Source organism: Lonchura striata, chromosome 10, assembly GCF_050655825.1.
Source record: "Lonchura striata isolate lonStrDom1 chromosome 10, ASM5065582v1, whole genome shotgun sequence".
Lineage (NCBI taxonomy): Eukaryota > Metazoa > Chordata > Aves > Passeriformes > Estrildidae > Lonchura > Lonchura striata.
Genome location: NC_140712.1, coordinates 16,307,751 through 16,331,023, shown reverse-complemented (window position 1 = coordinate 16,331,023; position 23,273 = coordinate 16,307,751). Strand labels below are relative to the sequence as shown.

The window sequence follows — 23,273 nt, the reverse complement described above, 5'->3', positions numbered from 1 at the left end:
GGGATTTTTGCAAGAGCCTTCAGAGCTGACAAGTCTGCAAAAGACACATTCAGCCTCATCCCTTTACTGAAGATGTTTATATTCCCTATATTCTTTTGATATGAAATAAGCACAGACTGGAAGTATAGAGTTGCTTTTTTAGCCAAACATAACATATTCTAATATTGTACAACTTCAATCTCAAACTCAACACTGACTCATTGCGAATTGGTGAAATTAAGAAATGTCTTGGCCAGCTCTGCAATAACTCACAGCACAGGAGAGCTTTACTGAAGCCATTGGCCAAAGATTCACTGCTGCCTTTTCCTGAAAGCAGTCCTTCAGTTACTGCATTTTTTAAACTTTGCACTGCATAAAAAGGATGACCTGTGCATGGCCCAGATATTGATTTTGCACTCTGAAGCAAAAGCCTCACAAACTTATTCATGGAATGATTCACAGCTTATTATACAATGTGTTTCCCTAGCACTTCTCCACCCACTGCTGATTTCCTGAAGCTCATGAGGTAACCACAGCAATTACTTACATGGAAAAGAAATATGCTACATTATAGAAGTAACACAATATGGTTTAGCAACTTATACACGGAGGAGGAGTCAGCACCATGCAAGCAGTCAGGTCTCCGTTGGCCACCAACGATTTGCATTACTGGTTTGTGGGTTGGATTTCTTTAAATAGAAAAAGGGAATTAATCCCACCCAGATTTCAATTAAAGTGTGGGTATTTTCCACAGGCCATGTTCTCCTCCTCACATAGAGAACTGCAAAGCAGTATTACTGGGAAAATCCCCACAAGTTTTCAAATTAACCTTAACCAAGATGTTAATGGCCCATTTGCTGAAAATGTGATATCATTTTTTCCTAAAAAGAACCCGACTAGAATCTCAAGCGAAACAAAATAAAATAAAATGAAACAAAACAAAAGGAGGCTATTCCAGCCCTTTAGAAGAACAAGCTAAAAAAGCAAGCGTGGGCAGAGAGGAGACAAAACTAAATTATCAAGGGAGATGCTTTAACATAGTTCTGCATTTTTTCCTCAAGGGAAACACTTAGGAAGCTCTGAAAGGTCTGAGCCTTCCAGTGACAGTCCCACTGGGCACCTCTGGTGGGCTCTGGCCAGCACCACTGGTGTGGTGCTGTAAGGCAAGTGGTACAAGGAAAGACAAAAGGAATGGCTACTGGGTTAATTAACATCCTTTGCCTTCTATTAATGAGACAATAAGCTCTTAATGCAAACAACTTTTTCTCTCAACTAGAGATCTAGAAAAAAATTTCTCCAACATTTTTGAAGTCAAATTCTCACTATGGACCAGGATATCATTTATATCATTTCAGGAGTAAAGAAAAAAAATTACTGAGATCAGTAAGTTCTCCCAGCACACATTTAAAAATACTCTGTGCTACATATAAAACTTGTGAGAGATTATTCTGAAGTCCTCGAGCCTAAATTATCTCCAAGGGCACATCAGCTCTACACAAGGCAGAAGACAGAGCATGGGAAGAAGTCAAGTAAACAGTGGAATCCTACCCTGCTCTCACATAACTTCTGTAGAGTGAATTCCCTGAGACACCCTTACATTTTTTTCCTGGGTTTTATTTATACTCATAGCTAAGGATGTGCTGGAATCAACAAGGAAACAAAGACACTGTGTCAACAGCTTCAGGTCATCTTGCCACTAAGAGTCTTTCAACATCAGAAGCTGATTTTGGTGTCTGAGTTATTTTCATCACTACTGCCAATCAACAGAAGGAGAAAGGCAAACTCATCTGATTGATTTTTATTGCCCACAGCTAAAATCTCTGTCTTAACAGAGGTAGCAAACTTATCATCACACAACACTCTATTTTCTTTTTAGAACTGTGCACACAGTGAAATACCAGAGACATGCACCAGTCTCAGACAGCGATTTTACAGAGGAAGAGATAATAGATATCATATTTTACCTTAGTGCACCCTCCATAGCTGTCAAAATTAGAAAATATGTTAACTCTGTCATTCTTTTATTCAGCTCTAACATTTACCAATTCTTATATTGTACCAAGATCCTAAATGAAGTGTTTGGGCTCAAATAATGAATTTCACACCAGGTTTTAGTCTATTGAAATAGAGACAAAATAAAATTATTCCCAAAATAGTCTATGCAAAAATTATTTCATATACTTCCAGCTTAACAGAAAGCACAACTAAAAGCAAATATTTAAGAGAGATTGAAGAATAAAGCTTTGTGTTATTTGCTGTCCCACATCTAAAAGGAAAAAAGGAAACTAAGTTTTATTATTCCTACACTCTATATATGCCTTCTCCCACCTATGATACCTCAGTTTCCCTAAGAAAAACTGGTCCCAAGAGCAAGAGCTGCTGTTTCTCTGACCATGGTAAAGATGGGCTGTGGTGCATCTTCCCTCTCCATGGGTCTGATCTCAGAAACACTCATTAGACCTCAGCCTTGAAAAAAGCACCTGGGCTGAGCTCCTCTTGGGCTTTTTAGAGAAACTGGCTGCTCCTAAGAACTTGTGCTGCCTAATGAGCTCCTGCTTTTTTTTCTTTTTAGTTGAACACCTTAAACACTTTATTTGCCTGAATGACAACCCAAGTGGGATAATATTATAATATTTTTGTTCTTAAACATTCAAAGAAAACTTCCAATCCAAAATGCAGCTGGAATGAAACATTGTTATGACTAAAGCCAACTCTCTTGGGGCCCTATAAACAGTGGGGCTCTCCAAAATGAGACCCTTGGAGCTCTCAAGCACTGCAGGGTCTGCAACCACCAAACTCCCTCTGAGTGGGGCCTCTCAGAGCTAGTGAACTCTCACATTTTCTATTCTCATCTGATACCCCCATTCCTCAAGGCCCTTCACCCACTGAGAGGATGCAAAGGCATCTGAAGTGAGTATTTCACTACCTTCAAGGGGAATTTTTCACAGGTTCCTTGTGCACACTCTATACCTGTGTGCATATCCTATAGCAAATGTGCCAGGAATGCTGCTCTCCTGCATTCTTAAGTACCCTGTATTTGTAAGTTAGGCCTGTAAGTTAGTATTGTGGTATACTAAATCCTGCACAAATCCTTTGCTAAATTGTTTGACTTAGGTTATAAATGGAGTTAAGTGTTGTTAAGTGCTGTTAAGTTTAAATGCCGTTGTGCCTCTAGGCTGTATTCCTTTCTATCCTTTTGTCTCTTCACCTACCTCTGCCTCTACATAGTTTTGGATTTATTGGCTCTGGATTTTTGTTTACTTTCCTTGGTGTGCCTTAACCGTTTCATAAGCAACAGAGTGAACCTTGCTAATTAATTTGGTTCTGCTGTCACTTTTGTATTAAAGCTGTTTGTACTGATGCCTTTGTCCATGATTCTTTAAGCAACACAAAAACACTCATTCACAACATAGGCCATTGTTTTCTATTTCGTTTTAAGTCATTCTAGAATTTCATCATCATCATCATTTCCAGTAGGGAAGCCTTCAGACTTTTGGTTTTGTAAGGAGTTCCTTCTGCAAGTGACATAATGTGTACAGGAAAAGCAACTGGATTTCAAGCAGCAAGCTCATGTCATCGGTTGTCAGTGAGATGTGTCCAAAGATGCACACTCGAATGAAAACTTGGCCTTACAAACAATATCCATCCCAGTGCTCCAGGGAATCCACTGATCATTTTGCCTAGAGAAAATTTCTTTTCTCTTTCAACCCAGAGCGCTGTAAAGAGCAGATGTTCTCAATGAAGTATCTATAATGATGCCAAGATGTTTGGATTTCTTTTTCCCTGAGCAGTTGATTTCACATCCAGCAAAGTGTGCAAGTAATTTAAAGTTGTTTTTCTGATGCAAGACACCTCACACTTGCCTGTACTGGCTTTCATGTGCTGTCAAACTGCCTGAGCCACAGCCACAGACACCAGTGACTGTAGGGCTGGACATGGGGAGCTGTGCAGCAGCTCCCAGCTCCCAGCCCAGAGCCTGCACTGGCATCCACAGGTGCTAAAAGCAGAAAGCTCCACACTCATGACCATTCCTTCCACATTAGATGCAGCCTCAGCCCTGTTGCTGGGTTTGATTAAGTTCTTCTTGAACTCCTCTCTAAGGTACATTAACACCAATCAAGTTAAATGTGTGCCACCCATTTGTTCACCAATCCTTGAGGTGATTAGGAAGAATATTAACAGTTCTGTCTTGATATGGAAAAACAAACAAAGCCATTCCATGGTTAAAAGCAGATTCAGTTCTGTTCTGATCTGAAACCCTGTCCACAGAAGTGAAAACAAAAGGAATAATGCAATTATGTTCACACATTTAGCAGTGATGTAACTCCAACATGTGAGTATTCTGTTTTGATTTATCTAGTAACTTTAGCCATAAAGGGATACAACACAGCAGCTTACCCAGTTAGGTTTCAACAATACAGTTCAGACATTAGGACCCCAGCTACCAGACCTGCTCCTGTGCTGATAGGTGAGCCAAATTGGACACCCTTTCCAGCATCTTTGTGCTGCACTGCAGAAATATAACTCCTGTGTAACCTTTTCCTCTTACAGGCAGTACACAGGGGAGTTAAGGAATTTACCAAAGTTTTCCTGCTCTATCACCATTTAAGAAAACAATGGCAGCACTGGACAAGGTTGGCCAGCAGTGTGCACTCTTCCTGCTTCCATGCTCACTGTGGATAAATTGAATTTGGAGAACATTTGAAACATTTGTCCAACATGTACTGCTATCAACACCAAGCATTTTCTTACAGTCAAAGGCAAGAGTATGCAAATCCAGGCAAGAACACAGCCAGGACACAATGTGTTTTGAATATCCTGACTGGCATCTAGTCCCTTGGGAACCACTGCCAGCAGGAACAGATGAGCTACTCTGTGCTGAGAAGGTTTAATAAACATGGCAGTTTTCAGCAGCTCCCTGACACCTCCACCATCTGCTACAGTAAGATATTATTGTGAAACAAGAGTCATGCGAGTCTGAATGTGCTTGGAGTACAGTGAAATGAAAGTCATGTTAACCAAAATGGGTGTAACAGCACAGCTACACACTGGGAAATATCCTTCAGTGGGTCTCCCTGTCTGATGGCTGTGGGCAGCCTTTTTAAGGGCAAACCTCTGTTTCATGAAGACAATTATTTTTTAAAAAGACAGAATTTTCATTCTTGATAATTTCAAGGTTGATTAATTGCAGCACATGCAAAGGATTGATAATGGAGGATCAAAATACAGGATCCATGCCTAAATGCACCCAGTAGAACTGAGGTGGCTGGTCACAACATCCTGTAAGTCTATTTTAAATTTCCACAACGTACCTGGAGAGGAAACACATTTCAGACCAACAGCATGACCAAACCACATCAAGTAATTGCTGTGGCTGCTATCATCATGTTCTGGCATATCAGAAATCTATGTGAAACAATCTAAATCTGGGTGGCAGATGCTAACTGCCTCCAGAAATATCTAACTCCCTCAGTATTATGACAAAAAAGGACCACAGCAGAAGTCCAGCTTCTTTATGGTAACAACTGGGGAACTGGTTCCACAACAGTTGGTTCCCAACAAGCTTAGCTTTCCACAAAGCAGCTAAAAAATGGAGGAATTTTTGCAAGCAGTTAAAAAAAAAAAAAAAAAGGCAACAGAAAAACAAAAGAAAGAACAGACAAGCTCATCACACAACAGAAAACACAAACTAGACACAGACTTTGCAAAAAATCTGCATTCTTTCCAATCAATCCCTTGACTGTATTCAGGCCTTTCTGCAGCATGGGAAGGAGCTCAGTGAAAAAATTAATCCCGGTATCAACTGAGCAGCAGCCAAGATAGTTATCTGGTCCATACTTTGCCTCATGTTTGGGTTGCCTAACACACCTAATCAAATCCATAGGTTTGGTCCCCTCCCAGCCTCCACACTGCCTCTCTCTGTTTCAGATGCAAGACCTCGTACAAAATGCATTTCAGATGGAATGATTCAACATGGAAAACATACAGAAGGAAAGATTTTGTAAAGGAAAAGCTCCAAACCTCTGTGTATCTGGGAACTTTTTGCTGTATGTTATTTTTGCTTCCTGGACATAAGAGATAAGAAATGAACTTTTGATTTCATGGTACAAAAGTTTCCTATCAATACTACTTAAGCTTACCATTGCCAAGGAAGAACCTCAGCACACAGGAAGTATGAAAAGGCAATGTAACATTTTGATGATCTGGTGGGTCCTTGGAATCTGGAAAACAGCAAGTGCCACTGTTTACAGAAAGTCCACCTGGGTCTTTAAATATCAGTCAGATTCTTTGCTAAAAATTAAAAGTAATTGAAGCAGGAAATATTGTGTACTTTATCTCACACTGGAAGCTGATTTTAATAGCAGATTGCATATTACAGGTCTATTGTAACTGAGTTCAAAGCCCACATTTCAGAGAATTGAGCTAATGAGTTAATTTGCAGAAACTGTACAGGAGCAACCCAGAAGCCTGGCAGCCCACTGTTCTGAACATCTCACTGGTTTAGCATGGGTTTTAAGTTGTCATCTTCACTTTGCCTCAGAAAGCTTTAACTTATTACACATTGGATACTGAAACCTATGACTGCCCACAGCTTCTGGGTACAGAGAAAGGCTCTGGACTGGAGGGGTGTTCTGGTCTGTGCTCTGGCTGTCCAATCCAGAAGAGCTTGTGGCTCTTATAACCTGCTTTTCATAATAGTAGTCAATATACTTTCAGATAATAACACAAAAATTTAACAGCACAGAAATAGTGTGAATAAATGTTAGAGGATAACAGTGACAGGGTGCATTTGGTTTCACTTGCACAGGATGAGATCTTTCACTTGCCTTAAAATGCTTAGTTGAGAATAAAACAGGAGCCTCATCCTTTCTCCCCATTGATACAAACTGACAAGTTAGATGTTCAACCAACACTTTTCTCCAGCATAAATGGTATAGATATGGAAAATCATTACCTCCCACCAGCCCCACAAAGCAAAAGCAGGCAGGGATGTCCAGATCTCCCAATAAAAGCTGTACTTTAGAAAGCTGCTGCCTATAGCAGCCATAGAAATCCATACATCCACACATGCAGTCCCATGGAGGATTTCTCCTGCTTGAAGCTCATGCAGTGGCTCATTTGTATAGCAATGGTGATTTGGCTGTGTGACAAAAACCACAAGCAACACCTTCACACAGGACCTTCCTAATGCTCCACTATGAAACTCTCCCCACCCATTGGACTTCTTTCCTATTGCTTTACCTCTCCTTTACTTCTAAGTCATTCCAAGATCAAGAAAACTGAACACCCATTCTCCATGTAACTCTGGGATTTACAGAATCCCATGCACAGATGTGTTACCACAATGCTCTAGTATTTCACATTAATACATTAATAACTGTATTCCAACCTCCTCTCTCTCATTCCCTTACCTGCTCACACGCTTGTTGGATTATACTAAAATGTTATTGTGCTAAAAAGCAAAGAAATAAACTGGATTATAGCATTCCCCAAATAGACCTGTGCAGCACCACTGAGGCAGACACTACGAGGCCACACATAGCTCAGATATTTCCTGTGATTCTGTTTGACCAGAAAACATCCACTGCCTTGTTATAGAGCTCTGCAGTTGCCCCCAGTGGAAATATCTTGGCACTACTCTAAAGTCATGAAATGCAGATGTAGCAGTTTGCACTGAGCTGATGCTTTGGGGATGTGCCATCACACAAACTAAACACATTATTAATCTGGTCATGATTTCCATTTAAACTCAATGACACTTGAAATGATATGCCTTTACATTTAAATTATAGATAGGTTTGGAAATATTTTGATCAGTAATCAATTCCCTACCCCACCTAAAAACAGATGGTAAAATGTTTCAGTTAATAGAAGGAGCATATGAAGGGGAAAAGGCTTAGAAATAATACTACTAAGCAACACAAAGAATGTTTAATAAATGGGCCAGACCCTGAGCTCACCAGAGTCAGGAAAAAATACTGTCTGCACTTTGATTAAGTCAATGTTGGGGCACTCTGACACACATTGGTATTTGCTTATTTTCAGCATATGCTGCATAATTCCAGCAGATGCTTCCCCATAAAGTATTAAAAAAATAATTTTCCACTTGTCAATTTCTTATTTTGATAAACACTCTTTTGCATCAAAAATGAAAAATATTATTGGATTACCAGTAGAAATATACTTAATATAAAATCCTTACAAGGGCAGATTTAAAAATGCAGCAATGGAGTTACTGATTTGGGTTTTTTTACAAAATACAGTGTAGCATGTAATTATATAAAAATCATGTAAGCAAGGGTTGTAAAGAATCAAACACCATATAGTTATCTGATTAGAACCTCCTGTTCCAGCTCCAGTGTAACTATAGGGAATAACAATTAACATCTACCAGCCAGCTCAGCACTCACATCAAACTACCTTTGAAGGCAAACTGTTCATTCCTACTGGTGCAGGAAATTAAAGACCAACTTGTAATTAAACAAAGCTAATGTTTCTAGGTGCACCCAAAGTTTGGCCAGATTTGAGTAGGTTTGTGTAGGAAGAAATACATCCTGAAATCTCAAAAGAAGATCCTATGATGCGCATGATAAAAGTTAGGGATAAAAGTTAGCTTTGCAAAAGAAAATGAAAGATGATTGTTGGAAATGATTGTTTTAAAGGGATAAAGTATTTTATGCTTTCCATTCCTCATTCTTCTACATTAGTGTAAGTGGAAGAATACCTCAACCTAAGTTGTTGAGATGTACACCCCAAGAGAGAGAAGTCAGTGAGGTTATGAACTAAAATGAGCATCTTATAGAAAAAAGTGCTCAAGAAACCTGGAACCTGGCACTATCACCAAGCCACACAGTTACCCAGCCAAAAACCATCCACAACCTGACCTTCATTCACCTTTCCTTAGTGAGAGGATAACACCCAGGAGACACACACACATGCTTAATTTGAGAGTACATTTCCTTCTAAACCTGACGGATCTTTCCTACATCCGCCTTTGCCACAGAGCAGCCAAATTTGCTGAAGGGAAGGAGCAGTTAGTGCAGGAAGGTTAACACGTTGCCACCACTGCACAAAAGGAAGATACATCACAGAACACCAATTCTCTTTTAGGACAGGTTAACTTTCTGTGAGATGGCTGAAGAAAACTCACTTTCAAGCTCCCTCTAGTCCAAACTGGTGGTTTTTGCTGAATCTATCCAGGCCAGTCCTTAAATTAGTATTATCTTGCAGTTCTGTCATGTAATATATTCATAGGCAGAAGAACCCTATTTTAATCTGTTGCATGTTTTGCATTTTCCAAGACTTTTCTTTAGCAACCACTGCACAAACCCAAGGGGCTTGTAGCTCACTTTCCAAAGAAGCTGAGTTCTAGTATTTGCTGGTTTTCAGTATACTTGAAAAACTTATGGTGAAAACATCATTTAATGCAGTCTGGGTGAATGCTGCTGTTCATTCTTTTCACTTATAAGGGAAATATTTCAAGGTACATGCAGACCTGTACTCATAGGTGCTACTATCTCAAATTCGGCTGTTCTACTGTTTTCTGCTAATAACTTTTTCAAGGCATGTTGTTTTATGTGATTAAAATAAACCCAAAAACACTGTTGAAAAAATACACTGAAAAAGTGAAATAAGACATGGTGTAATTACACACTAAGTCATGGTTTACCACTGGATACTCAGAATGGAGGGTCAGAAGAGGAAAGGCAGGGGAGTTTTACCACTGTAACTATGCACCTCAGTCACACAGTTCCACTTTAACACTGAAGAAACTACCAGAAAACGCAGCAATTAAAAAGAAAGAAGTTAATTAAGTATTTTCTGTCCCAAAATTCTTGGCCTCAGCTTGCCAATTTTTATTTATTTAATTATTACACTGTCATTGTGTGCAGCTTTTTTTTCCTTCTTAAAACAATGTGCCCCTGGTAGGAAAACAAATTTTTAAAAACTAACATTTGAGATTCAGCTAAGAATACACATTTCAGCAGGACCAGGACCAACAAACTGCATTAGGGGTTAAGTCCAGGAAACAGGTTTGAACTTCATAAAAGTATTTTTCTTGCATGAATTCCTGAAAGGAAACCCAAAGCATTTGGCATATGCTGCAAATTTGTTTAGAATACAAGATATTTTTCAGACCAAAGAAATATAATCCATTCTCTCTATAGGTAAAATGGATATGAACAGGGGTTTAAAAAACAATGAGACAAAAATTACATATTTGACTAACACAGATTTATTTTCTGACCCAAGCCCTTGGTTACAGATAGCAAAATGCTCTTCCAGATCATGTCAGCATCAGTATTTCTGCTATGCAGAAACACAACTCAGCCTGCAAACAAAATGAAATTTTAAAAAAGTAAATACCTCTTCCTTCTTCTTACAATTGATAAATGCTATGTCCAGAGCTCTCAGTGCAGCTGCTTGGGATGGAAAGCATTGAAGTTATACACAATTCATAACTGCAACAACCAATGCCTTTCAGCATCTTTTCTACTTACTTGCATTACTACCCTTTATATTCTGTGCTTTCAAAAATCTTGGGACTGTTGTTGTCTTTGAGATGTGGTTGGATCAAGTATAACACCATGCAATCATCACTTCAATATTAAATGAAACAACAGCCTGGATATTTTCTACCTGAATATCATTGTCACACTGAACTAATCAAGGTTAGGACTCAAGAAAAGCATGTGCCATCAGTGAAGTTCAAAGGCAACTAGATTTATTTAATTAACAAACTGCCCACAGTCCTTAATCTTACAGGGCTTAATCTGAAGAAATCTAAATCAAAGAGACCTGAAACCCATATATGACTCTCCGACTCTCCCGTTCTCAGAAAAAAAATTGCACCAAAGCTTATTTTCTTCATTAAGAAGAAAATAACTGGTTGTTATTTTCATTAAGAAGAATATAACTGGTAAAGATAACCAGTTTTTTTACCAAGATAAGTTTCTTTAGAAACAAATCTTAACACAGAACATTGAACTGTGTGGCTATTGTAGAACTTGGACAGCATAAACCATCCAGTGATTTCTGTCATAAGATCCCAATTCACAGGTAAGTTCTGCCTCCACACTCTGTTCCCCAAGCAGCCTGCAGGATCTTTGCTGAATGTGATTTTAAAGACACTGCAACCAGAGCAAAGCATTGACCCTTGCTCTTTGTCAGGGTTTGCAGTGATTTGCAGGATGGTCACCGAAGGAAGCAACAGAACCCAACACAATTTCAGAGATCTCACAAGGGCACAGGACATTTCCACAAGGGTGGCACAAAGAACCAAGGCCAGTAGCTTTGAAGCTGTGTAAAGAACAATTTCTCAGGATCAGGGTCACTGCTGTGTCAGTTGCTGTACTAGGAACCTACAAATTATGTCTTACCAGTGCTTTAATTTCCCAGATTTCCCAACAGATTTGGGGTTTCAGCTGAAGTTTCATTTGCATTCTGTTGATTAGGAACATGAAGAACTGTTCTGCCGTAGGAAGCACCAAAAGACTGAAACTTAAACATTGTGTGGTCTAGTTCCAACAGCTGCTCTACCTCTTTGGTGCTCAGAAGGAGCCTGATTGGTTTCCCCACCACCTTCAAAATTTTCATCCTGCAAAACTGCTTCAGATGTACTAGACTGGGATCCCCCAGTCACTCCAAGAGGGCTTCACTGAACTTCATAGATCTAAGCAAGCAAATGCATCCAAGCATGAAACTTCTGTGGAGGTTTATAAATCATCTCCAGATTACTTAACCATGCAGTGATTTATCTCTTCGAGCACTGAAATATATTTCTAAAAGCAGAGCAAGTTCTATCATTACTCCATTGAAGTGGTAAAATATAAAAAAATATGACATGGTAAGAGTATTATATATGCATGAAGTGTTCCTGCTTGCTAGGATAACACTGTGCATGATGGTTGGAATTAATTTTCCAACTAGAATACAATGTTATTAATAAAGCATGACAGAAAAAAAATCAAATATGTTGATTTAAAAATTAAGTAATGTCTTCGTGCAGCAATCAGATACAACTTCAGTAATGAGTGTGTTATCATAACCCACAAGAGACAAACAGGCACATTCAGTGTATCAGTGAAAGAAGCCTTTCCTGACCTAGGCAAGCAAATCAAGTGGGATTTTTCACAAACAGTCATTTGACTCTGAGCAAGACAAATTCTCAGGGAGCCACAGCCTCACACTCAGAAAAGTCCCTGAAGTTACACAGTTTGTGTACTAAACAGTAACACCTGCCTGTTTTGGCCCTCATCTTGCTTTCCTGAAGAGAAACACCAAGATTTCACACCAAGAGTGGAACAATAGCCTTTTTGCTCATTTGCTCAATTACAAAGACCATGTTTTATCCTTAGCTTGTCTGTGCATGGGCAATCAAGTACCATTTACTGACCCATGTACTCCCAGCACAAAGGCTGTAATTTCCATTTAAACTCAATGACACTTGATATGCCTTTACATTTAAATTATAGGTAGGTTTGGAAATATTTTAATTAGTAATCAATTCCCTATCCCGCCTAAAAACAGATGGTAAAATGTTTCAATTAATAGAAGGAGGTGGTGCAGGGAGGATGCTGCAAGGGAAAGATGCAGCATCATCTAGGACAGCATTCCACCACCAGAGTAGCTGATGGCTTCTGATAGGAGCAGCACACACAAGGAGTGGATGGTGTCCATCAGTCTCAATTCCCAAAGGCTGAAACAGGACAGGAGGCCAACTCCTGAGGATTAGGGATTGACAGAGGTGAAAACTCACTGGAGAATCAGTCACACAATCCCTCTGCATAGACTGTCTATGGATTTTTCTGAGCAGCACAAAGAAATGCAGACAAACAGGTGATTTGGTTTTTGCTAGCCAAGCCTTCTGTTCCTCCCACACTCCTCTTGCCCTTCATTTCAGTATTCAACTCTTTATAAAGCAAATATCCACTCCAGCCCCAAGCATCTGTTCCACACATCCCTGCTTAGGCAGAGTTCTCAGCTCTTGCTGCTTTTCCTCCTCCTCTTCCTCTGCCCACTCTCACATCCACAGCCAACCTCTCACTTCCCCTCTTTCAGCATGGTTCAGCTCATCTGCCTGCTTGGCTCCTGCAGAAGCTGCCACTCACACACTCCCAGTTCCCCAAAGGTACAGAGAGACATTAGGAAACTGCTTGAAATAGAGCAAAGAAAAAGGTTTTGGTTTTGTCCTGAAGCATTTGAAGTCTGCAGGGCTGCAATTGTTTCAAAGCACCTTAAAACCTAGCAAAGCCATGCATTGCTGCGTTTCCTGACAGTAGCTTTTAGATATTTTTTTAAACTCCCAGTATGTGTCCACAATGGTGTGCACATGTCAATAGTTTAACAGTTGATACTGTGATCTCCTAGTTATCCAAATGGTTATTAAGTCATTAGCCAAAACCTGAGTCTGAGATGCAAATTAACAAGGTGGGGGCAGAGAGGATCTTCCAGATCAGTATGAAAATTATTTCCTAAATAACCTTCAGCTGAGTATGCTCCAAAAGGTGCTGTGGACTATAGCAACCTTTACTAAAAAATGCAGAAAAATCATTTTCTCTGTGACTGCTATCAGAAACCACTGTGCACTTCAGAGTGGGAAGACATCTGCTACATCTGTTTCAATAAAAACCCCCAAGGGATATTCTGCAGTTTGGCACCGCAGTTGAATGTTATAATGTCAAATATGAAGCACATAACACAGCAGGGTGTCCAGGGACAGGGAAAGGCAATCCAAAGGACTGCCCTAGTTTCTGTTAAAAATAGGTCAAAGAGCTGGTATAATCAAAGTCTGGCAGTGCATACTAATTACTGACAGCCTGTCTCACAGTTGCATTGACTGCAAGCAGCTCATACACAACCTTATTAGCTAAACACACTAGAAGCCTTTTCAGATATCTAATATTTGAAACATAAATGTAGGTTTCTTATCACTGCAAGAAATTGGTTTTAGTCTGGATGACCTGTGAGATTAATTTCCAGTTAAATCAATAACGAATGGAGACATACTTTCCAGGTAATGATTCAAAATTCATTAATATATATTTGCTGAACTAATAAACAAATATTTTACACTATGAATATCAAATAGCTTGTAGATGTTAATTATAGAACATGAGATTGCTGCACAAGCGCATAAAAAACCCACCAGTGATAGCACTGGCAAATAGGAAATGGAAACAGAGTAGAGAAATTTTATGCATTTTTAAAGGTAAAATGTGACTTTAAGATTAAAATTAGTCTCCATGCCCAAAAAATTAATACATATCCTCAACAATATTGTATTTAAGGCTGATCAGAAAATTCCTTTTAATTTGATCAGAAAGTAGCACAGGAGGAAAAGGACAATGTTACTGTGTCACCGAGACCATCACCAGTTCAGTCTCAGTCACAAACTGCTCTATGCATCCTTGCTTTGGGAGTCAGCAATGCTGCCAGAGAAGGGAAAGGCTGAGAAATTAATTTTGCAGTTTACACTAAAACAATACATGAATTGACATTTTAAACAAAGGCTCTTTCAAAGGTCTCAAGCAACCTCACAGAACCCCCCTAAATGAACACCTGCAATGAAGTAAAGATCTTGACTCTGAAAGTGATGTGATGTAACAATGAGCTCAGTTAGACGCATCCATAACTCGCACGTTGTACAATTATTGACTTGGCTGTATCACCTCTGCTCTTCGATCTGCTCACCCTACCAGAAAAATCTGAAATAGCAACCAGGTTATGGATTTCTGCAGCCTAAGAAAGAATTGCACAACAATGCTCTCAGAAAATTGTTTTTCTTGACAATTTTCTCAATTTTCAAGCGGTGGGATAAGGAAAGAGATAATTTTTTCTAAATCTCTCTGAAATTAGTACAATTTTTAGCCAAACAACCAATGTATTTCAAAAGTTTTTCTAATGTGAACAAAGGAAAGGTTCCCTTTTCCTGCTCTAATGCAAATGTTTCGGATACAGCCAATACGTAGAACTTGCTAATAGCAATTTGCTGCTCAAACAGTAGAGTGAATTTAAAAAACAGAAAATGCACTTGTCCCTTCAAATGAACATGTTTCCCAATTATAGCACGGGTCACACTCAGCAATACAAAGAAATTTTCTAGTATTCTTGGTTTCAACTTAGACACTAATAAAACAATCTCATTTGCTTATAATCTTTATAAGGGTAATTTTTTAAAAAATGATCGGGTAATTCTAGGCTTTAATTTGGAAGAAACTCCTATCTCAGCAAAGGTCTCATGGTGAAGAGTGCTGTTGATTGTGTTTTGCAATCAGCAATGGAGAGAGAGCTGGCTGAAGCATTGTTTGTCCAAGAACTCACAACTGAGCATTACTTGTCTAGAAATAATTGTGTTAATTTAAGGCATTTAAATTGGTCAGGCTAGAATTAATGGCTGTGTTTCTCAAAGTTAATTTTTCCTATGGTATAAATTACTTCCAAGATATATTCAGAAATCCTAATGCAGGAAGTGATCCAGGCATGGGGCAAAAGGGTGCTTGTGAGCACTTGGCTCCATAAGGCCATAGCAAACTCAGGCACCATCAGTTTTCACTGGCACTAAGCATTTTTGATCTTGTACAAAGCAGCAAGACTTTAGAATGTTTTTGACTGAAGAATTGTTGCTTCCAAGTCAGGTTCTTCTGACACACACATCAGTCCTGAAAATCCATTCATCCCTCCAGCAGGATTTTGCTGACAGCATGTTCAGACACATGGGGAAAAGAAGACCCTCATTTTAATAAGTGGATGTGTATGGATGGATTAGGCACATTAAGAAAATTTAGTAATGTGCCTGCAAGAAAGCTATCAATTTAGCAAATAATCAATATCAGAATTCTGCAATGTAATCAGAAAGCATGTGAACTCAATAAAATCTACTTAGACTAAGTTATCTCCTTTTCGTCTACCAAGATTCACATTATTAATTCCAAATTACATCATTTCCAGCTTATCTACTAAATCTAGACAACCAGAAGGAAAGACACAGGCAGTGGAGGCCCAGCAGAATGGTGTGGCACACAGGCTGTGATTAGCAGCATTTCCTGTACTAGATGGTAGGTCACGCAAGCTATTTGAGTGTTGGTAAAGTCTACAGGAATACTGATGGAAAAACTCTACATTTAAGAGGCAGTGAAAATATTGCTATGAGATGGTCAATTCTGCTGTATAAATAATGGCAGCCTCTTCAATTTTCTCACAGCAGGATTGATCCTGGGAGGCAGGATCAGTAGGAGATTGATTGGTGAAGCATTACAGTTATACACCAATCCATCATTCAATAGAGGTTATCTAATGCTCATGGCTGCTGCTCTGTTGAAACCAGCAACCCACACAGTAATTCTAGAAACTCTCTGGTTCCAACAGTGCCAGCATGGACAAATTTGGCTGTAACAATTCATTAGTGAACACTGTTGAAGTTCTTGTAATTCAAAAATCAGCACCTTTCCTAATCGCTCATCTCTGTGCTTTCAAGGCATGATGTCTTTTACCATTATTTATTGCATATTGTAAAAAGGATGGAGGAGAAAATCACATTATAGTCACATCTTGGCAGTACTCTTCAAACAGAAGATTCTTCCATGAACAATATATTATGAACAGTTTGAAGTCAATCAAAGCACTGTGCCTGTTAACTTACAAGCTCAGAAAATTCAGTCACTCAGCATTTGTTTTTCTTGACCTTAGCCACAGACTGATGAGTTCTCTGCAAGCACAGCCCAGCTCATATTATAAAACCTCACACTTAGGAGATAAAAAACCCCTCACTCTCACACCTGACCAGTCCATTGTAGCTGAATGCTACATACAAAAATTCATTCTATAAACAAGCCAGCCCAGTATATTACTTTAAGAGATAACAAGACCTTGTGAAAATGACTAGAGCACAAATACTAGACAAGAACTCCACAACATTCATAATTTTTTTTTTTTTTAATTTCTATAGCCCAGAAATTTCCACAAAGGCTTTCCTTCTTTAAAAACCTGGAAAAAAAAGAGTTGCACCCCTTAACTAATATTATGGGAAACTACTCTCCCCTTTGATGTTAGTTAATGCTAAATGAAGTTTCATGCACACATGATGAACAGGCACAGCATCCCTTATGTGAAAGCTTCTGACCAAAGTAGATTTTTCTGTCTAATCCCCCACAAGAAATAAGTCTTAGGCAATCATACTACACATGTGTGCTTGTCCAGCTGTGTGTTTTCCCAGCAGCTTTTCAACACCAATGTGAGCTCTATTTGCACTCTGAGAATATTAAAACTCTACAAGTTTCCCAGAAACTGGAAGCTATACAAAGGAGATGAGGCAAGAGACAGATGCATAATTTTATTTTCAGGTCTTTAACCCATTTCCCTAGCAAAACCTCTCCCCTATACCAGCATCTGGAGAACCCATACCCCAAAATGCAGGAACAGGCACAAAAAGCCAAGCTCAGGGCAGTAAGAAACTGTTGACCAAATCAAAGAGCAAAGCCTTCAAAGCCATTCCTGGGTACCAATCCCCTCATCACCCTTCATGCCCCTGGGGTTCCCTCCAGCACTGCTCAGACACCTTAAGAACACCACAGCTCTCAATGCCTAATCTTTGCTTACTGGCACCCACCAATACATGCCTGCCTCGAAATAACATTTTCATTGAAGAATCTGAAAAGAACAGACATGTGCAAGTTATTCATTATGCAATTTTTTAAAAATCTTGTGTATTTTAATTGGGATGCAAAAAACAAAATTCACAATCTCTTCTCCAAGTGATATCAATACTTAACTACATTAGACAGTGGAAAGATGCTGAATGCAGTTCTTAACTCCCCCAAAGTACCAAACCTCCCTTTGTCTCAATGCATTGCTTATTTTTGCCCTGATTTACCAGTTTTTGGGACCTACTTGGACAAAGCTTTTTGGTTTGGTTCCATTATGAGAGCAATGTTCCCTGACAGTGCCCAATGCAGAGCAATGCTTCTGTACCACGCCTATAAAAAATCAGGCTCACTTTTCAAGTAGGGCTGAGCAAAAATCATCAAGAGAGAGCCTTAAGACAATACCTGAAGTGGCATGCAAAATATTGAAATTCTGATAATGTAAGTCTTAAAATAAGAACCTGATGTCTCATAACTAAGTCATGAGACCTCATCAGCTCACTACAACAGTCTCAGTGCTTCCTCTAAAAGCCAGGCTGTCTCCAGGGAGCCATCTTGCTAATATTCCTCAGTAGAATGTAGTCTGAGCACAATTGCCACTAATTTTACTTACCTCATTTGCTTGGTATCTCAGATTTTTATAATGGCTGGCACTTCTGATGCATTTTAATATGGTTTAAAAAGGAATCAGGCTGAATAAAGAGAAGAAAATGCTATTGTCTCCTTTCCCTGTGTAGCTGAAATCTAATTGCAAGCCCATTTTCCTGGCAGAGCTACCAGTTTTTCACACAGGTCTCATTCCTAAAGATGTGCACTGCAGTTCAGTACAAGGAATGAACTGGGGCCAGAGCAGCAATTGCCCAAAAGCACAGCCAGACCCCGGGCAGCCTGTGGGAGATCATACCTGGAGACAGGGGAGATGGAAAAATCCCTCACCACTGAGGGCAAGGGTCTGGGTCTGCAACTGGGGGAGAGGGGGAGCAGGGAAGAACAGGACCCATTTGCTGGGGGATGCCTGAGGGGAGGCTGCACAGCTGGGCAGCTGCAGCTGGGCAGAACAAGCAGGGCAGAAGCCCCAGAGCAGAGCTCAGGACATGGCAAAGAGGGCACAGAGGTGCCCCTGAGAGGGGCTTGTGCCAGATGGACACCAGCTCTTCCCCCTCTGCCCTGGATGCTCCTGCTCCAGCAGCAATGGCTGTGACCTCTGCAGGCTGTTCAGTGTGCTCACAGAGCCATAGGATTTGAAATTAGCAAATGAATATTTAATCAATTAATATCAGGCAAGTGTGACAGACTCAAATAAGCCAGTCTTTTCCACAGTGGGAAATCACTAATGTTTCATTAAAAAGAGCATATTTCTGTGCATACCTTGTGTAAACACAAGTGATAAAACAAAAGAAATAATAAGCCCATTCCCACAAACTCTTCTACAGATATTTTTTTAATGTATAACACAATAGCATTAAGGCTTTGGCAGCTATCTAAGAAATAAAAATTAAAAGCTGTAAATTATTTTTGTTTCAGACTCACTGAAAAGGAAATTACCCCACACTTCTCATGGTTTTATTTAAACATCCCAAATGCAGGTAATTGTCTGAACCTCATCCCCTGGGTAGCTTTTCTCTGTCAAACAGCAGCAGTAGGCATGTTAAAACTTTGCAGCTCATCACTCACAGAAATGCTCTGTACCTGTTTGAAGCAGCAGCATGTTCCTTCCACAAGCAGAACTGGCTGCTCCTGCCCATTTTTGGCACCTCAGCTCAGGAAGGTCTAGTCAAGGCATTTGCAGAACCCAAACAGGGCACCTTTATCACAGCCCTTTCCACCAACTAGATTTTCCAGCAGCCCTTCCCTGGGCACCTCATCGTTCCTGGGGAGGGACGTGGGAGAACCTTGTGCTCTCAGTACTCAGGCAAGTCTGGATCTGTTGCAACCTGGGAACTTCTTTCTCCACTCACAGACATCAGAGAGGGGAAAAGTAGGAAATAAAATGTAAAATTAAAAAAAAAAAAAAAACAAACAAACAAACAAACAAACAACCCCCACAACTAATAATTTTTAAAAAGGTAAAAAGGTAGACATATTTGTTGTCACCATACACACACTCTGCAGGCACAATTACTGAACTAGCTGTAGCACAGGTATGATTTTCAGTGGAAGGCAAAATGAATCGGCTGTTTTGTCACACCAGCTTCCACAAAGCTCTCAATGTGGTTAAATTAGAAGCTGTATACACAGGTACAGGTGGCCCATCAAGACCATGGTTTTAGGAGTTTTCATGAAGGATACGGAACCTTGTACAACAGCTACTGCAGAGAGCTTTTCCCTCAAGTGCTCAGGGCTTTTAGCTTTTCAGAGATGATAATTGGCTTCACTCCCTAGAGTGGATTTCTGCATGCTTATTTCCATGGATCATTTTTTATCTGTGACAGTAATTGCTGTCCATCCCCGTGTGCAGTTTTCACCTTACACAGTGTTAGACCACGCTGGAGTGCACAAGGCACTGATTTCCCAGGCCAGAACCTTTCTAGTTCCAAACCCCACATCTTCCAAACTTCTTGCTGGTCATGAGCTCACACAGACCACCAGCCACCTGTGAGTGTCTTTAATTTACAGCAGGGATGCATTCTGCCTAAGAAAAAGATCTGAATACTCCCTTCCAAGCATTAGTTGAAAGTAGCTAGATTCACCAGCAACTTTGGGGATAGTGATTGGGCACTTTGCCAGGATTTTCAGCCTTGTCATTCTCCAATCATACTCATACACCACGAGGGCTGCCAAAAAAAAAACTCTCAGTGCAACAAAGCTGTTGTATTTCAGGTCCCTACAAGTCTCCTTTTTGGGATTCATTGGTTAAAAAGTTAGGGCACAGTGGGAGGTTAGGAAAAATATTCATTTTCTTTTTTCACCCCAGGAAAAACAAACTCGCACCGATATCTTTTTCATTGGTATGTACCTTTTCTTCTATGGAAAGGAAAAATACTCTGCTATATTTTAAAAAACATAGCAACCAAGCCAACTGTCCTCTAAGGCTTTACAAATACTCTAAAACCCTCGCAGAAGCAGACTTCTTGTTTTAAATGGGAATTTGCAACCTGTGCCTGGATTCTGCCAAAACATGCAACTTCTACCCTTCAGTTCATGTTCAAGGACAAGCCATTTGCTTGGGAATGAGATCCTTCTCAGTATGTAATTAAGAAAAAGTCTATTTCAGATCAGGATAGCTGCCCTGCAGGTTATGCATTGAAATTCCTCTACTGCACAGCTGATAGCCAAGGAGGCACCTTCTAATAAAATCTAAATTTGCCTTTAGCCTTCCAGTAAATGTGGTATTTACCTTATGTTAACAATCTTTCAGTGATGATAATAAATGCACTGCAGACAGAAGAGAAATACAATTCCATACAGAAGAGTATCTGTGTGATAAAACAATAGCACTACATTCTTTGTGCGGTAGCATCTGCCTAGTCTGATAAACAACTGCAAGAAAACACTTTTTTAATATATAAATCGTGATCCATGTACAACACACAGAAGAAAATTTGAATTGCCTGGACAAAAACCTGAGCAATGCAGTGCTCTGGAATTACAACCCTGTATTTTACTTACTTATCTGCCTTACAGTGGGAATACTATCACCTCCAAAAACAGTCTTTTTGCTCCAAAAGAAATCCCATTATCAAATTGAGAAAAAGCTGCTTAAATCTGAGGCTGTGCACACTCTTTGGCTTCCAGAAAACAAGTTCTTTTTTTTCAACAGTATATTTGAATATCTACATCTTCTATGCAAGAAAGTATCATACACTGTATCTCAATATAAACATTAAAACAAACCTAGAATCCACCATATTATACTTCAAATAGTAGAACTGCAATGAAGCTAGAAGGAAACACCCTGGCTGCACTCAAAATTATGATTAAATCCTCTGAATTTAACTATGCAGAATTTATAACTAAGAGAGAAAAATATACCACAATACTACCCTCAAAATTAGGGCAAGAGTGCTTAGGACACAAGAAGCTGTATTTTGTTGGCAAAATACAATATCAGCCCTGTGCCAAGCCATAGCAAGCTGAGGTGTCTTGAAGTTTATTCAGCCAAGATCTCTCTGATGCAGACTTGATTTTCTGCCACACTACTTTTAATTGTGAAGAGGTTGTTGTGATTCTCCAGAAGGAAGAGACACACACAGAAAGCAAACTCTATGCAAACTTTAGACATTTTATGTGAATAAAATGTGAGTTTCTTGCCCACCACAGCAAGAAAGAGCAGGGAAGATAGAGTTTCCTCCACTAAAGCACCAAGGTGCTGTGCCCCAGGCCCAGACTTTTCTCCTCAGCCCTGAAGGAGCAGCTTCATGCATCATCCAAAATATAATTAGCAGAAGGCACAAAAGATACACGGAATTTTGTAAGCATAAAACTTCTCAGGATGAATCTTAGAATTTGTACTTTTGGGGGTTGGTAATACTAATCCCACCACTGAAACCTCTGAGCACCTCTGAATGGTCATTACCATGAGCACCTGACAGGTATATTATACACTCACAGCAAATACTTCAACAAGCAGCAAATCAGCCAAAGGGCTCTGTGCATTTGCATAATTTTCCGGTGCCTGTGAAGTGTGTGCTTGCAAGCTGTAGAAATGTCAAAATATACTTTCAGTGGTAGATGATGCTCAATGTTTGATTCTAGGTCTTTACATACAGAACACATTTAATTTAGAAATGCAGTACTAAGGCAAATGCCCCTTTCATCTAAACATATTTCAAGTATATGGGCAGTTTATAATTTTTAAAATATTTTTAGGGGAATACAGCATTTGAAATATCTTAGCCTATTATGCCATACTCTTGTATCTGCATTTTTACAGAAAACATGAAGTTGGAGGTACCCCAGCCAGGCATTTATAGATGAAGGATACACTGATCCCTCAAGTTAGCTGTTGGAAAATCTGTTGCTCTGCACAAAATTCAAACCCAGGAGGACTAATGAGTTCAAAATAAAACATTCAAGTGGATAATCAGTGATGACCATCTCCTTCCCTCTGGTATTGATTTTGGAGGATCAACAAGTGCCTTCCAAAAGTAGGAAGCCCCTACTTCAATATTTATGACCCAATCACAGGCAACAAGTGCTTTTCTGGCCATTTTTCTTCAGTTCCCTCCTGCCACTGCCAAAACACAGCCTCAGGTATGGCACCACTGGTACCTGCCTCACCATCAGGTGGCAACGCAGCAACCTGCATCCCTGCCCTGAAGCCACAGGGGCAGACCACCCTCTTGAACTGCTGGAAAAATTGAGATAGTATTTTGGAAATACCCAACAGGGAAAAAAAAAAAAAAAAAAAAAAAAAAAAACCACGGAAAACTAAACCAAAATTGATTGTGTTTTTCTTTCCTCCTTTCCTCCTTTTCACACCATCTATGTTTTTAAGGAATTAATTCTACAATTCTCTGCTTCAAATATTCCTGGAATTGTTTAATAATGATTCCTTCCTTAATTTTGCTCAGAAGAACACCTATGAGGAAAGGACATTGGTAGTGTGTCTGAGGGGCAGGCAACAGTCCAGAAAGTCCAGCAGGTTCCTGAGAGCTGGTGGGACCCAGGTCTGCAAACCATGGGAACATGAGGAGCCACATCAGTACAAAA

General features: G+C 39.7%; 1 protein-coding gene across 1 annotated transcript in view; it reads right to left on the bottom strand.

The window, feature by feature from the left end:
- The window catches only part of TMC3 (transmembrane channel like 3), a 197,783-nt gene extending 174,840 nt beyond the window's left edge, over positions 1-22,943 (bottom strand). The window contains exon 1 of the mRNA XM_085588326.1: positions 19,311-22,943. The gene's annotated coding sequence lies outside the window, so the exon portion shown is untranslated. The remainder of the gene's footprint in view (positions 1-19,310) is intronic.
- Between the last annotated feature and the right edge of the window lie 330 nt (positions 22,944-23,273).